Genomic DNA, 12454 nt, shown 5'->3' with positions numbered 1-12454 from the left:
CCACACTTCACCATTCATTTTGCAAACCAAAACCGGGTGGATAACGTTGCCATTAAACGTTTTTGTTTTGCCATACATTATTATTAACAAAAGCATCAAAAGTCAAATATTGGTCACGGCACTTGGGGTTTGTCTGGTTCAACTTAATCAAATTATGAATTCACTTCTGAACATTCATTCAAAACCTCTTGTTCAATGAGGTCATGAACTAGTGGCAGCAACAAACAAAATACAGTTACATATTGAGTGTAGAATTTTACAAACATATGAAAAACAAGTGCATATTTTGGGATTTGTCTCAAGAATTCAATTTGAATTTAAAAGTCTTGAAAGAAATTAAATCAATGAGCTTCCAGCCTACTTGTAGTAGGGTCCATGTATAAAGAGCAGAGTAAACAAAAGCCTTTTTACTCAACTTTGTCTGAGCATAGGGGACCAAAAAGCAACAAATAATCTTGTGATCCAAGAGAATAGGATTCAGCATTTTTCAAAGTAATTAAGACACAAATATATGAAGGTAGTAGTACCAATATTGCCTTATAAATAAAAGTGCAACAGTGATAAGCCCTTTGAGTGGCCAAAGCAGCCCATAATTCACACAGTGCAGTAAGTAGCTCTTGTGTTATTTTGTAGCCGATGAGAATATTGCGCTGAGATGAACCAATTATGAGTGCATGTGTTTCTGCATTGTATAAGACATATTTCTTAATATTGTTGAGTCAGCAAGTCGGGTGCATACTTAATTCCAATGTCATTCTATTTTAGTCACAGATCTCCCCTGAGAGACGGAACAATCAAGTCCAATCTATCGGAGGCTCGCTTTGTCTTGTTCTACTTGCGGTGTAACGGCACTCACCAACATCAAAGGTACGACCGCCTCTCCCTTAATACCTCCAGCCTTCGTTAATCACTTTGTTCAGCTCATCATTGCAGCAATTATATTTCTTGACAGTATTTTTGGTTTAAACATTCAACACTTGCGTCTCTCTGTTATTTGTCCCCTGAGAACTAACTCACTAGTTGCTAGTTAGGTGCTTCTTGATTGTTTATTCAATAGGTGAGTTTTTTTTTCCCCCCTCCAAGAAACCCATTAGCATATTTCACGCAATTAGAATGTGGTAAATATCACTTGAAGCTTTTCAATATGCTTCACCTGCTTAACAACTCAGTCAGATTCATTAAGTGGCTCTTTGTGATTGCAATTTGTATGCAAAGAATGTTGACGTATTCAATATTAGACCCAATTGTGTCATAAGGATACTTTTTTACAATTACAAGCTATGTAAATAGCTTGTCATGAGTCACATTCATAATTAATCCATTATTTGTTTTCCCAAAGAGATTTATAAACAACATCTGGGAAATTGTGACCAAAGAGAAATAATACACATTTAAAATGAGTAAATTCCATGATTTTGAAGCTGTGCTCGTTCAGCATTTTGTACTATGCAATGAATGAACAGTGTTAGTTTGACTTTGAGCTTTAGTAGTTTTTTTCCACCTTTGAGAATGCAAGAATATAAGAAAAACATAAATTCCCATAGCAATGATAAATTCACTTATGTTTTATTAAATACCACGCACCTTTAATTTTGGTGAACCGTTTACTTATTCATCGATAACATCGTTTTTCATAAAACTTGGAAATCTGAAGACAAGAATTTAATTTCTAAAATACCCTCTGCTTTTGAGAGCTGCAATGACAGAGAATCTAGCCAAGATGTATTATCCACAAACAAGAGTATGAATTATTGTAATGCCCCACTTTTCCTCCAAGTGACTACTGCATCATTTGAAAATCCACTTGTAACTGTGGCTGCAAATGTGTTTTAATTATTTTGTAGTTGTGATTGATACTTGAGTAAAAATATAGAGATACAGTAACTCCACTGTATTCCAGGCTAATTAAATGTATTTATGCCTTGAGAACACTTTCAACTAAACCACTTCCCTTTGTAGTGGAAATATTCTGTTCCCTTATTCCTTTGATTAGTCTACACTCAAACTGTCCGCAAATTATATGCATGCCTTCTGTGTTACACTTTTATATCTTTCTTTTATTTTAAGTTACATCTAAAGACAGTGAGTATAGTGTAGGAAAGGGGTCATCGCGCAGAAACATTGCTGTATCTTCAATTCATGGCCATTAGTGAACATCTGCTAATGTAAAGCTAAAAGAAAAAAAAAAAAAAAAGCAGACTAGAAATCTTCAAATGTTCGTCCTTGTGTGTTCTGGACTCTAAGTAAGCCCAATATAATGATAAGCTGTGAGGCGTAATTGATATGCCGACATCCCTGCCATAATATTCCCCTTATGCAATGGCTATATTGCCCGCCTTCTCCTTGTCAGGGTACAAATTACTATGGTATCCTTAGTATTTGCAATCAACATTAGCTGTGGTACTCTCTTACTGGTGGGTAAAATAAGCATTTCTAATTAGAGGAAAGGATATCAAGCAAACCGTAATTCACTCACCTAAATGGAGATTTTTTTTTTTTTTTTTTACCCTCTCGTCATGGTTTGCTTTGCAGGAAGGGTGGAAAGAGAGACACTAGATAAGCAACAAAAAGCAACAAACATCAAAGCAGGATTTGGTACTTTAAAAGGAAATCGACTTTGTACTGATGATGACTTAGAGTGAGGAATGAATCCTGTTTATGCCTAGAAACACATACACATAAGCACCCCCTTCCCCCACCCCTCCCTCCGCTTAATAAAAATACTTTGTTGGGATTGTGATAGCTTTGACTGCATTAATAAACGAAACCGAACTTTGGAAATCCTCAAATTTGTGTCCGTCGCACTTACTTTCATATAATGTGCATCCGGAATTACAGTTATCTAACCAACCGGCAGCACGTTGGACAAATGGTCAGCACATTTGTCTCGCAGTTCTGTGGTCAGGGATCCAAATCGGGATTGCATGATCTCCCTGTGCTACTTCTCCCACATTGCAAAAAGGATAAACAGTCCCAAAGAATGACCAGATAGATTAAGTCAAATCTGCACAATCTTCAATTCATGGTCTCACACAAATAAAGTACATTTAAGCATAAAATACAGACTTGGTGATAACCGTCTATTAAGCAATCAATCGAGGGTTAACTAGAGCTCATATTTAACTTGAGGCTTAGTTTTTCATCTTTCGTCATACATTTTGGACAATTCCATGTATGCAATTCTGTGGTAACAGGGCGCTCTTGCATTCCATAAAGGTATGGATAAGCTGTATATTGAAAACTTAAAAGTGTTATGTTTTTAATCAACGAGGCCCTCTAGGGCTTTTGGAGCTTAATTAGCCCAAAAAGATTTTCTAACAAATCTGTTGGGGTGTACTCATTTACATGGAGGGCTGTTTGCCAAATACTGAATATTTCTGTTTCAAGAGCTTTTTTATGTAATATGTTTAAAAAAAAAAACCTTCATGTTGTTGCAGTTAATATCTGATTTAACTTTTGGCTTTTTCTCTTCTTTTTTTCTCTCCTTTGTGATTCCTTGTTTTCTTTCCCAGCTCTTTCTCATTCTACCTGTATCACCTGTCTGTTTTTGTTTGCGTCGGGGATGACTATTGCCTAACGGCTATCAGCCTGTGTATCTATTAGGTGTGTATTCTTGTGAAGCGATATTTCCAAGGCCATTTATTGCAACCTAGATATCATGCCACCATCGCTTAGGGATATCGCTGCTTGTATGTGTGACAGTGACATGCACTCAGGCTTGCAACTGTTATCTGGAAATCACCAGCTTCTGACAGTATGTGTGATATGAAATCAAGTTATGTGTCTGAATGGCTGTGGGAACCCTTGCATGTGTTGGATTTGCGCCTGCAGCATTGCTCGCATGTCAGAATGCATTACAGTTATGCGCATGGCCATCAGGAATGACAGTGTCATCCATTCCGGCTATGATTGTTCATTTGCAGGAATTGCATGAATGAAGTCCTCTTCATTATTAGGTGTCCATGGAAAAAAAAGGTTATTATTAGCATTCTCACATTGACTCAATGACCACAGGGGGGAAAAAAATGTCTACATGTTCTCAAGAGTTGCCTTTTCACACATGGGAGGAGCTACTTGTTGTGAAGTTGTACAGGAAATCGCTGACATTCTGCACAGCGTGCAGGACTGTGAAATAAGGTCATATTGTTTTCAATGAAATCACAAACCACATTGATCCCGCTCCTTGCTCTTTTCTTTGGCAATTGTGACACAGTTCACGAAGGACCACTAATTCCACATAAGTTAATACGACTGAAATGTAGCTCATCTTTTTATTATCTTATATTTACAGAGGAACGATTTGGGAGGGAGTAGAAACACAATATTTTATGGAAATAAAGTGAAGCTTTTCCAAACAGACAATGTAGACGTCACATTATTGCCACATGTCATATTCATGTTTCAAGTGGGAGTAAATTTGAGTTAAATATTAAGTCAAAGGGCAGCATGGTGGATCTGCGGGGGTTCACTTTTTTTTTTTAAATCAATCGAGGCACCAATCAGAGTGTCCTGGTATGTCCAATCCCCGGTATGAATGGATTAATTAGGTGTGAAAGAATTGAACTAAGCTACACAGAGCCCTAACGTCACAAATAGGTTAGGGATGAAGATTGTTTTAGCTGTAAAGGAGCAAGACAGTATAAAGTTTATTTTGAAATAACACATGATTAAACATGAAACATTGCATTCTTTCAAGAGAGAATCTAAATCTAAAAATTACCTTCACATAAAGATTGGGTTTACTGTGCATGTGTGAAAAGGCCGCAAAGTGTGTGATGTTTAATTCCCTTTATTCACAATTGGTAAATTATGCCTCCAATTTTGTTCCGGTGATATTTTGTCAAAACCTACACTAAGTGCCATCCTTTCTACCAAGGTTTGTCTTAATTAGCAAATGGGCTTCAAACTTCAGAACGCAAACACATAATTGGCACCCAGCAGAGTACCCTCATTAATGTGTCTGCTCTGGGCTTTGTGAATCCAAGATGTCTCTGCACAGGCCTTGCCTTTACGGAGAGGAATTAGACTTTTCCCTTTTGGCACTGGTGTCAGAAAAGTGCAAATGAAAGCGATTAAACTAGCACAGATGCCACTCTCTGTGCTATGTATCCCCCCCCCCCCCCCCCTCCATGCTGTCAGCCATTTTAATTGTTTCTGTTTAATGTGCCATGTTGGTGCTTTTTATGCATGAGGATTAGCTCAAACCTTGTACAGGAAGTACACTCTCCAATGGATGCCACGCAGCCTTTCTTCTGCATCTGGGCGTCTATATTGACCTGGTACCCCTCCTTTCCCTTCTCTCCTCTCCTGCCTTAACCTGGAAGCTCAGGACAAGTACAACTAATACAGGACATGGAGGACTATGAAGTTCGCTCAGCTGCCAGCATCCTGGCGTCCGTGAAAGAACAAGAGGCCCGTTTTGAGCAGTTAACCCGAGCCCTGGAGGAAGAGCGTCGCACTCTGCAGCTTGGGCGGGCCAATGCGCCACCCAATCCTCCCAGCAGCCAACCGTTAGCATGGCAGCAAGTGGTGATGCAGGTAAATGTGTCAGCATGCTGGACCCATCCCTCTTGTCTATTTCAACCACAACGTAACATCCCAGCCAACTTTTCTCGAGAGATACTTTGTTCTCCTTCGTAACCGTCCCATCCGAGCAAGCTCATCCCATCATCACCTCATCGGTGGGAATCAATAACAATTCTGATCAAGTTCTGGCATTTTGAGGCAACAATTCACATTGCTTCAACCCTGTCCTGGATGTTCTATGTATTACTTTTTTGAGGCAAACTGAGTCTCCCTCTCCCTCTTGTTTCCTTTGCCTTTTTCCACTAAGCTGCTGCTTGACATCCAATTCCATCTCCTTTCACCTTCTGGTCTTTGATATTGTCTGGTGGTGGTGGTGATTGAATGTGGCCTTTCATTCAGATATAGGAGACCTGGCCAGGGCTCCTCTGCTGACTGTACCCGCAAGTGCAGGAAATGTAAGTTGGACAAATGAGACAGCTGTAATCTTCTCAAAATGTCAACAGACACATCAGGAGATCGATACCAACATTTTAATTGTCTGGTGAGAGAGAATCTCTACCTTTTTTAATGACTTCCAGCGTGAAGAAACATAAGGACTAATTGATAAGACCACTTTTTTTTTTTTTTTTTTTAGGATTGTACTGATGCATGTGTTTCTTTAACACATTTTTCCTTTGGACATTCCCTTTGCCCATTATGAATTTTTGAACAGAGCAGTTCTAACGTTTTTTTTAAGCAGAAATCGAAAGCAATTTGTTCGTGCAGCACCTGCAATGTTCAGATGCGGCATGTTTATTCACGGTAAAAGTGCAAAGGGCATTTATTATTGATAAAGTAAGACCTTCAGAAATGATTATACCGACCTTGCATTTGCCTGTGGTCCTATTTTGTTAATGGTCTGTCAGTCTTTCCATTAAAGGGCTTCACATAAGGAGGACAGAAAAGGCGAAAGAGTTAACCTTATAATTCTTTAAAAATAGTGAACTGTATATGTATGTATACAGTACTTGTGTTTGGAAAAGGGACTATGTGTACTTGAATGTTTCCAGGACTTACAATTTGAAATGTCCTTGCCGCTCACATTTTCCTCCACCATCAAAACGCACGCTGTGACTCAATCCTCACACTCTGCACATCCTTTCAAAGTGATCTAGGATGTCATTGGAACTGATCACATAAATATCAATAATTCTACATCAGTTAGCCAACAGGCGTTCTCCAGTCACTTTAGAAACCTTGGAAGGCCACAAATACTCAATGTGTGTGTTTGCATCATTCAGGTCCTGATACCATTTAATTCAGCATTTCAGCTATGCAGTTTTCCCACAGATGTTATGCGGCAAGATGTCGGGAAAATAAAAATATGCTGCAAAGCATATCAAGGTTTATATTCAAGTCAAGGCGGGTTAGCGAATACTTTGGGCAAAATCGTGTCGATCTTAAATGCCATAAGATGTATGAAATAAAAAGGGCCACAAAAGTGACGGTCAAGTCGGTGAACAGCAGTGGGCTACTTTTCAGGAACGTATGAGATTCATTCTTGTCCTCATGTCAATGTCACTGTTTTATGAATCAATGCAAAGAACATGTTTATGCCGTGCCAGTCTGTGTAAAACATCAGAATGAATCTGTCGAGCACTCCATTAGTGTCTCTTTGATGGAATCATCAAAAGGGATTCAGTGACACAGATCGAAAACAGTTTTGAATCTCCATCCATTGATAGTCCCTGCAAGCGACCACTCATACCATGACACCCTTTCTTCATTTGACATTGCACTCGCCTTTGCAAATTGATTTTTGCCCCAAGGTGTGTCACCATCAAGGCTTTGAAAGATCAAGTGATGTATTATGGGAAGTTCTATGTGTGGAGATAGACAAGACACAGACAGCCCCATCCCTCTGAGGGTGAGGGAGAAGGTGACCTCGTTTTACCAGTCGCCTCATCTCCCATCTCATACCGCGCCCATTGATAAGAAAACACAGGATAATTCCATGCACCTCGGTTATCATAAACTCTTGGTTTCATTTGTAAGTGTTGTTATTCAACAGGCCCCTGGCACTGCGGAGCTCTGTCATCTTGTTGTCTGAATATAGTGGGAAGTTTTCAAAGACTTTTCAACTCTAGAAAGGGGGGGGGGGGAATAATGCAGCTTTTGATCAGTGTTGCTGTCTGTGGTGAGGATGTACAGACCCCAACCCTGCCATGGCACTGCAGCACTCAAGCAACAATCGGCCCAGTCGCCCTCCACCCACTTTCATCTCCACACAGCCCCCAGCCCCGTCTAGGCACAATGCATACAAAGGGCTGAGGGTGATATAGTGACAGAAGATCTATCCTTTTACTGGCTGGGCCTGGGAGACCTTGTACCCTCATAAATCAGCTTCCTAACAAACAGCCTTAGTTCCCCCATGCTCTCCTTTTCTATTCCTCCTCTATCTCTACCCTCTTTTTCCACTCACTGTGCCATCAGGAACCTTCTCGCCCTCCATAAACACCCAAATTACCTTAGTGTGAAAGTGGCTCCTTTGTTTATTTTTTCACCTCACACTGTTCCCAAGGTCCTCCTTTACCACTTTTTTTTTTTTTTTTTTACCCTTATACTGCTGTTATGTGGAGTAGCTGGTCGAGAATGCCAAGAATGTCGCTGCCTGGTTTTTATGTTTTGTTACGAAACATCTACTTATGTCTCCACAATAGTTTCAAGTGTATCAAATTATCTTTGGAGGTCACGCCAAATAGATGGCAATGGTTTTATTCCTTGTTAGTGGGTTGGTTTACAACTAGAGCTGCACGTTATTGGAAAAAGGCAATGTGCTATATGGGTGTTGAATATTGTGATGTGGATGTTATTGCCATATTTAACATGTACTGGTATCCTAAAGAATTGTAATGACCTCCAACAAATTGTCTGCTTTGTCCAGCAGAATCCCATGACTCCAAAGCGTACATCTATAAAATCATACATATAGCCTACACAACATGGGTATTAAAAAAAAAAAAAGGATCTACAAACACTGTTCAAGGTCATGTAAATTGGAAAATTTGGCATTTGAAAATAATAGATTTAATTGTGTTTGTTTGTTTTGTCATCTGGGTTAGATGACACTGATATGGACAAAGACGAGCAATGAACAAATCTTTTTTTTGTGAGCTATTTAAATTCCTCTTTTGTGGGCTTCAAACCTTCAGCCTTTAAATCAGACCACTAGAGGACTTAATCTCCGCCCTAGTCCAAGTCCCGGCCATTTGATCACAATCCAACAAAGCAATAATTCACTAAAAGCATTAAGAATGGTACGTGGAAGCCGCTCCAATTTTCTTCACTTTTAATCTTCTTCACATAGATGAACTGACGGTGTCAGTGGCAAGAATTCCTACCGACGGGAAGTCCGAGGTAGTCCAAACATACATTTAACCTTGGCTCTTTGATACTCAATGAAAACTGTAGCCCATATGTTTATAATAAAGGCCCGCTCCTTCATAAGACCCTTGTGGAATGTGACCTGTCCTCGTGTCCAGCAGGATAACCAAACAAGGCTGCTTGCTGATCTTATTTAACATATAAAAAAAGAATACTGTCTGAAAACATTCTTCTTCTAGTTTATTGCAGGTCTGAAAGTGTTCTTCAAAGAATTTTTTAAACAAGACTCATGAGTTTCATATATCCATTTGAATTTTTAATCACAGGCATTTAAATCATGAGTTTCATATATCCATTTTAATTTTTAACCACAGGCAGTTATCTGCATTGTCTTGGTTTTGTGTTCCGATTTTGCGAGTTTTTGGATGATTTTTTAATGGAATGACACATTTATTGGTATTTATCATCTTGGACTTTAACCAAATTTACCTGTCTGTTCTTCTGTCTAATCTTCCCTGGCAATAATTAAAAACTACAATGGGACATATGAGAGTATGTTCAGTGTCGGGCTGTTAAATTTGCACACCCACATGGGAAGACTCGGGCTTTTCAAACCACAGTTGAAAATGTGTGTTCAGAAGCCTGAAAAGTTCCCTTTGGGCTCACAAAATGCTGGAGAATTAGTCAACTGTGGACCATCTACCTCCACACTCAGAGAATTTACCTGAGATTAGAATGCACATTTTTGGTGTTTGCTATTTTTTTCTATATGCCTGTTTTTTCCTATCATAGAAACCCTATAATATATTCCTGCACAAATATAATTCAAGATATCAATAGTATCATACTATCTTTTTTTAATAGTAAACTATGCAAAATTGTACATTAATTTATTGATTTATTGATTGATTGATTGATTGATTGATTGATTTAGTGATTGATTGATGCCGCATGTGAAACCCCCCCCCTAGAAGACACAGAAAGAGTCAGTTGATATCTCGGGTTCACCGTTTTAAAACGGGAGGAGGGTACTTATTTTCACGGGTTGACTTATTAAATAAGGCTTAAATTAGTACCCCCCCTAACCCTAACCCCTGTAACTTTGCTTGGGGAGGTGGGAAACCTGTTCAAATTTGCTACGCTTCGTGAAAACACCCCCAGGAAGACATAGAAAAAGTCAATTCATTGTTCACAAAATTAGCTGGAAAATAAATCAACTCTAAATAATAAATACCTTAAAAAAAAAAGGTACCTTTACTTTCCATTTCCAATTTTGCGGACCATTTGCAATACCTCCACGGACCACCGGTTGATAAGCCCTGATTCTATAGCATGGTCTTTCTAAAAGGTCTAAATCACAAAATGTTAATTAGCATTTGAATTCAGATTTTTTGCGGACATGGAATGTTTCCAATCAGGAACAGATACACAGAATTTTTTTTAACCACACACAAGGCGTTACACTTTATTTCAGCGACTACACAATACAATATATGAGATCTGGCATTGCCTCAGGGTGGGATAGACTAGAAAAACGGACATACGGAACATCACATAGCCTGCAATTCCTCCTATTTCACATCACACACAACTGCAATTTTAAGTCTTCTTTTTTTATGCTGGAGCCAGAAGGCGTTTAAATGTTGGTGCATTTCAGAAAGGCTGAAGTCAAAGAATTTAGACTTAGCATGTGAAATGTCTCGTTTTGTAGACGGGGACAGTAATGGTGTGGGAATGTGTGGAAAAAGTGGGAACTTTATCTGACTTGTCTCTTTCGCCGAATATTTCATTCAAGCTTCAGTTGAATGTAGCTGACGCTCCAATCGTTTATTCTCTGTATGATTTGAAAAATTGAGAAATATGAACGTATGAATATAAATGTGACTAGCAAATACGTAATATCCAAACTACGGCCCTGAGGCCATTTGCAGCCCACCGTCCATTTTCTAGCAGCCTTACGAAAAAATCGCTTTTGACAAGGCCCGCAACCCTTTTGGGTGTGGGTGTTGAAAGTGGGCGTGACTTACCATGTAGAGCTTTTCTCCAAACTATTTGCGTTATGAATTATTTCAGTTTCAGTAGCTGATATGCCGAGTCACTAGTAATTTGAGGTGTTTGTCTTTGAAAAAACAAACGTTATTTGAATAATCGATTGCACCCAAAGTCGGCTGCATACATACATGGAATTTGCACGTGCTTACGTTCCCCAGAGGGTGAGGATTATGACACGGCCCTGCGATTGACTGAGTGTCAGCCACTTCAGGGTCTATCGTGCCTTGAGCCCAAAGTCATCAGGGCTCCAGTTCAACCATGACCCTGAACAGGATCAAGAATAGAAAATGAAAAAAAATAAATCTCCTGTGCTCTTAACACATTTGAGTTCCAATAAAACAACACATTATAACTTTGGGTTGAAATCGGCGATTTTACTTTGATGTTATGAGTTTTCCACAGTTTTCAACAGGTTTTGAATGAGTTGCTTAACTTAATCAAAGGTTAAAATACTCAAATGTAATCATTCAAAGATATTATGAAACTAAATGCATAAATGCCACTGTTTGGACATTTTCTGGCTTGTAACAAAATCTAAATGCAGTGGTGCATAAGGAGGCTGTTCTTTCATTAGGAACAATTGAATCCGCAACACTATGGAGATGAAACAACACTGCCAGGCTAGTGGAATGCTAAACCTCAGGCATTTCCCCTCTGCTTGGGATTTCTCCTTTCTCTGTTTATTTGAAGTCCAGTCATCCTTTTCGGCCTCTCTTGACTGTCCAAACGTCTCTCAAAGTTTTTCTGTTAAGCTTTCATTGACGTTATTAGATTAACATTCCACCATAGTCCTGGACACAGTACTTGATATTGGAGTGTGAATTCTTTCACGTACGTCCACCCCCCGCTCCCTGACATCCAGAGCACTGAGGGGAACGGGACAAAGAGGGAGAGAAAAGAAGCTCCCAGTGTCCATGTGTATGTAGGGTGTAAAAATTTGCAGTGTGGCCTTGCCTTTGCCTCAATGGGGGCAACTTTTGTTTTGTGTCTGAGACCCCCCTCCTCTTCCTCCTTTTCTCTTTGCCTCTCGCTCGACGCCAAAAAGGGGGAGGGGTCCTTAGGGTGAGAGACAGACACAGCTGTGGTGTATAGAAGGTGCTGGTCCCACCCCAACAAGGTGCCAGAGAGAGACCCAAAGAAGAAGCCTTGTGCAGGGAGAGGGAAAGAGAGAGAGAGAGAGAGAGAGAGAGAGAGAGAGAGAGAGAGAGAGAGAGAGAGAGAGAGAGAGAGAGAGGGGGGGGGGAGAGAGAGAGAGAGAGAGAGAGAGAGAGAGAGGGGGGGGGGGGGGGGGGAGAGAGAGAGAGAGAGAGAGGGGGGGGGGAGAGAGAGAGAGAGAGAGAGAGAGAGAGGGGGGGGGAGACCCAAAGAAGAACCCTTGTGCAGAGAGAGAGAGATATCCAGGAACATTACGACTTAGGACCCTCCTCTCCTCTTGTCTTATTCTTCCTTTTGCCAGATAAGCATATTATACGTTGAATGTGTGTGCGTATTATCTGATGTGCACTTTTGTGCG

At 39.9% G+C, this 12454-nt stretch overlaps 1 protein-coding gene across 7 annotated transcripts in view; it reads left to right on the top strand.

The window, feature by feature from the left end:
- arvcfb (ARVCF delta catenin family member b) overlaps positions 1 to 12454 on the top strand; it is a 138578-nt gene that overhangs the window by 53010 nt on the left and 73114 nt on the right. For all 7 annotated transcript variants that reach the window (XM_085910051.1, XM_085910050.1, XM_085910048.1 and 4 more), the window contains one exon: positions 766 to 867. The gene's annotated coding sequence lies outside the window, so the exon portion shown is untranslated. The remainder of the gene's footprint in view (positions 1 to 765; positions 868 to 12454) is intronic.

This window comes from Syngnathus leptorhynchus, chromosome 4, assembly GCF_054491065.1.
Source record: "Syngnathus leptorhynchus isolate UIUO chromosome 4, UIUO_Slep, whole genome shotgun sequence".
NCBI lineage: Eukaryota > Metazoa > Chordata > Actinopteri > Syngnathiformes > Syngnathidae > Syngnathus > Syngnathus leptorhynchus.
This window is presented reverse-complemented; position numbering and strand designations above follow the sequence as displayed.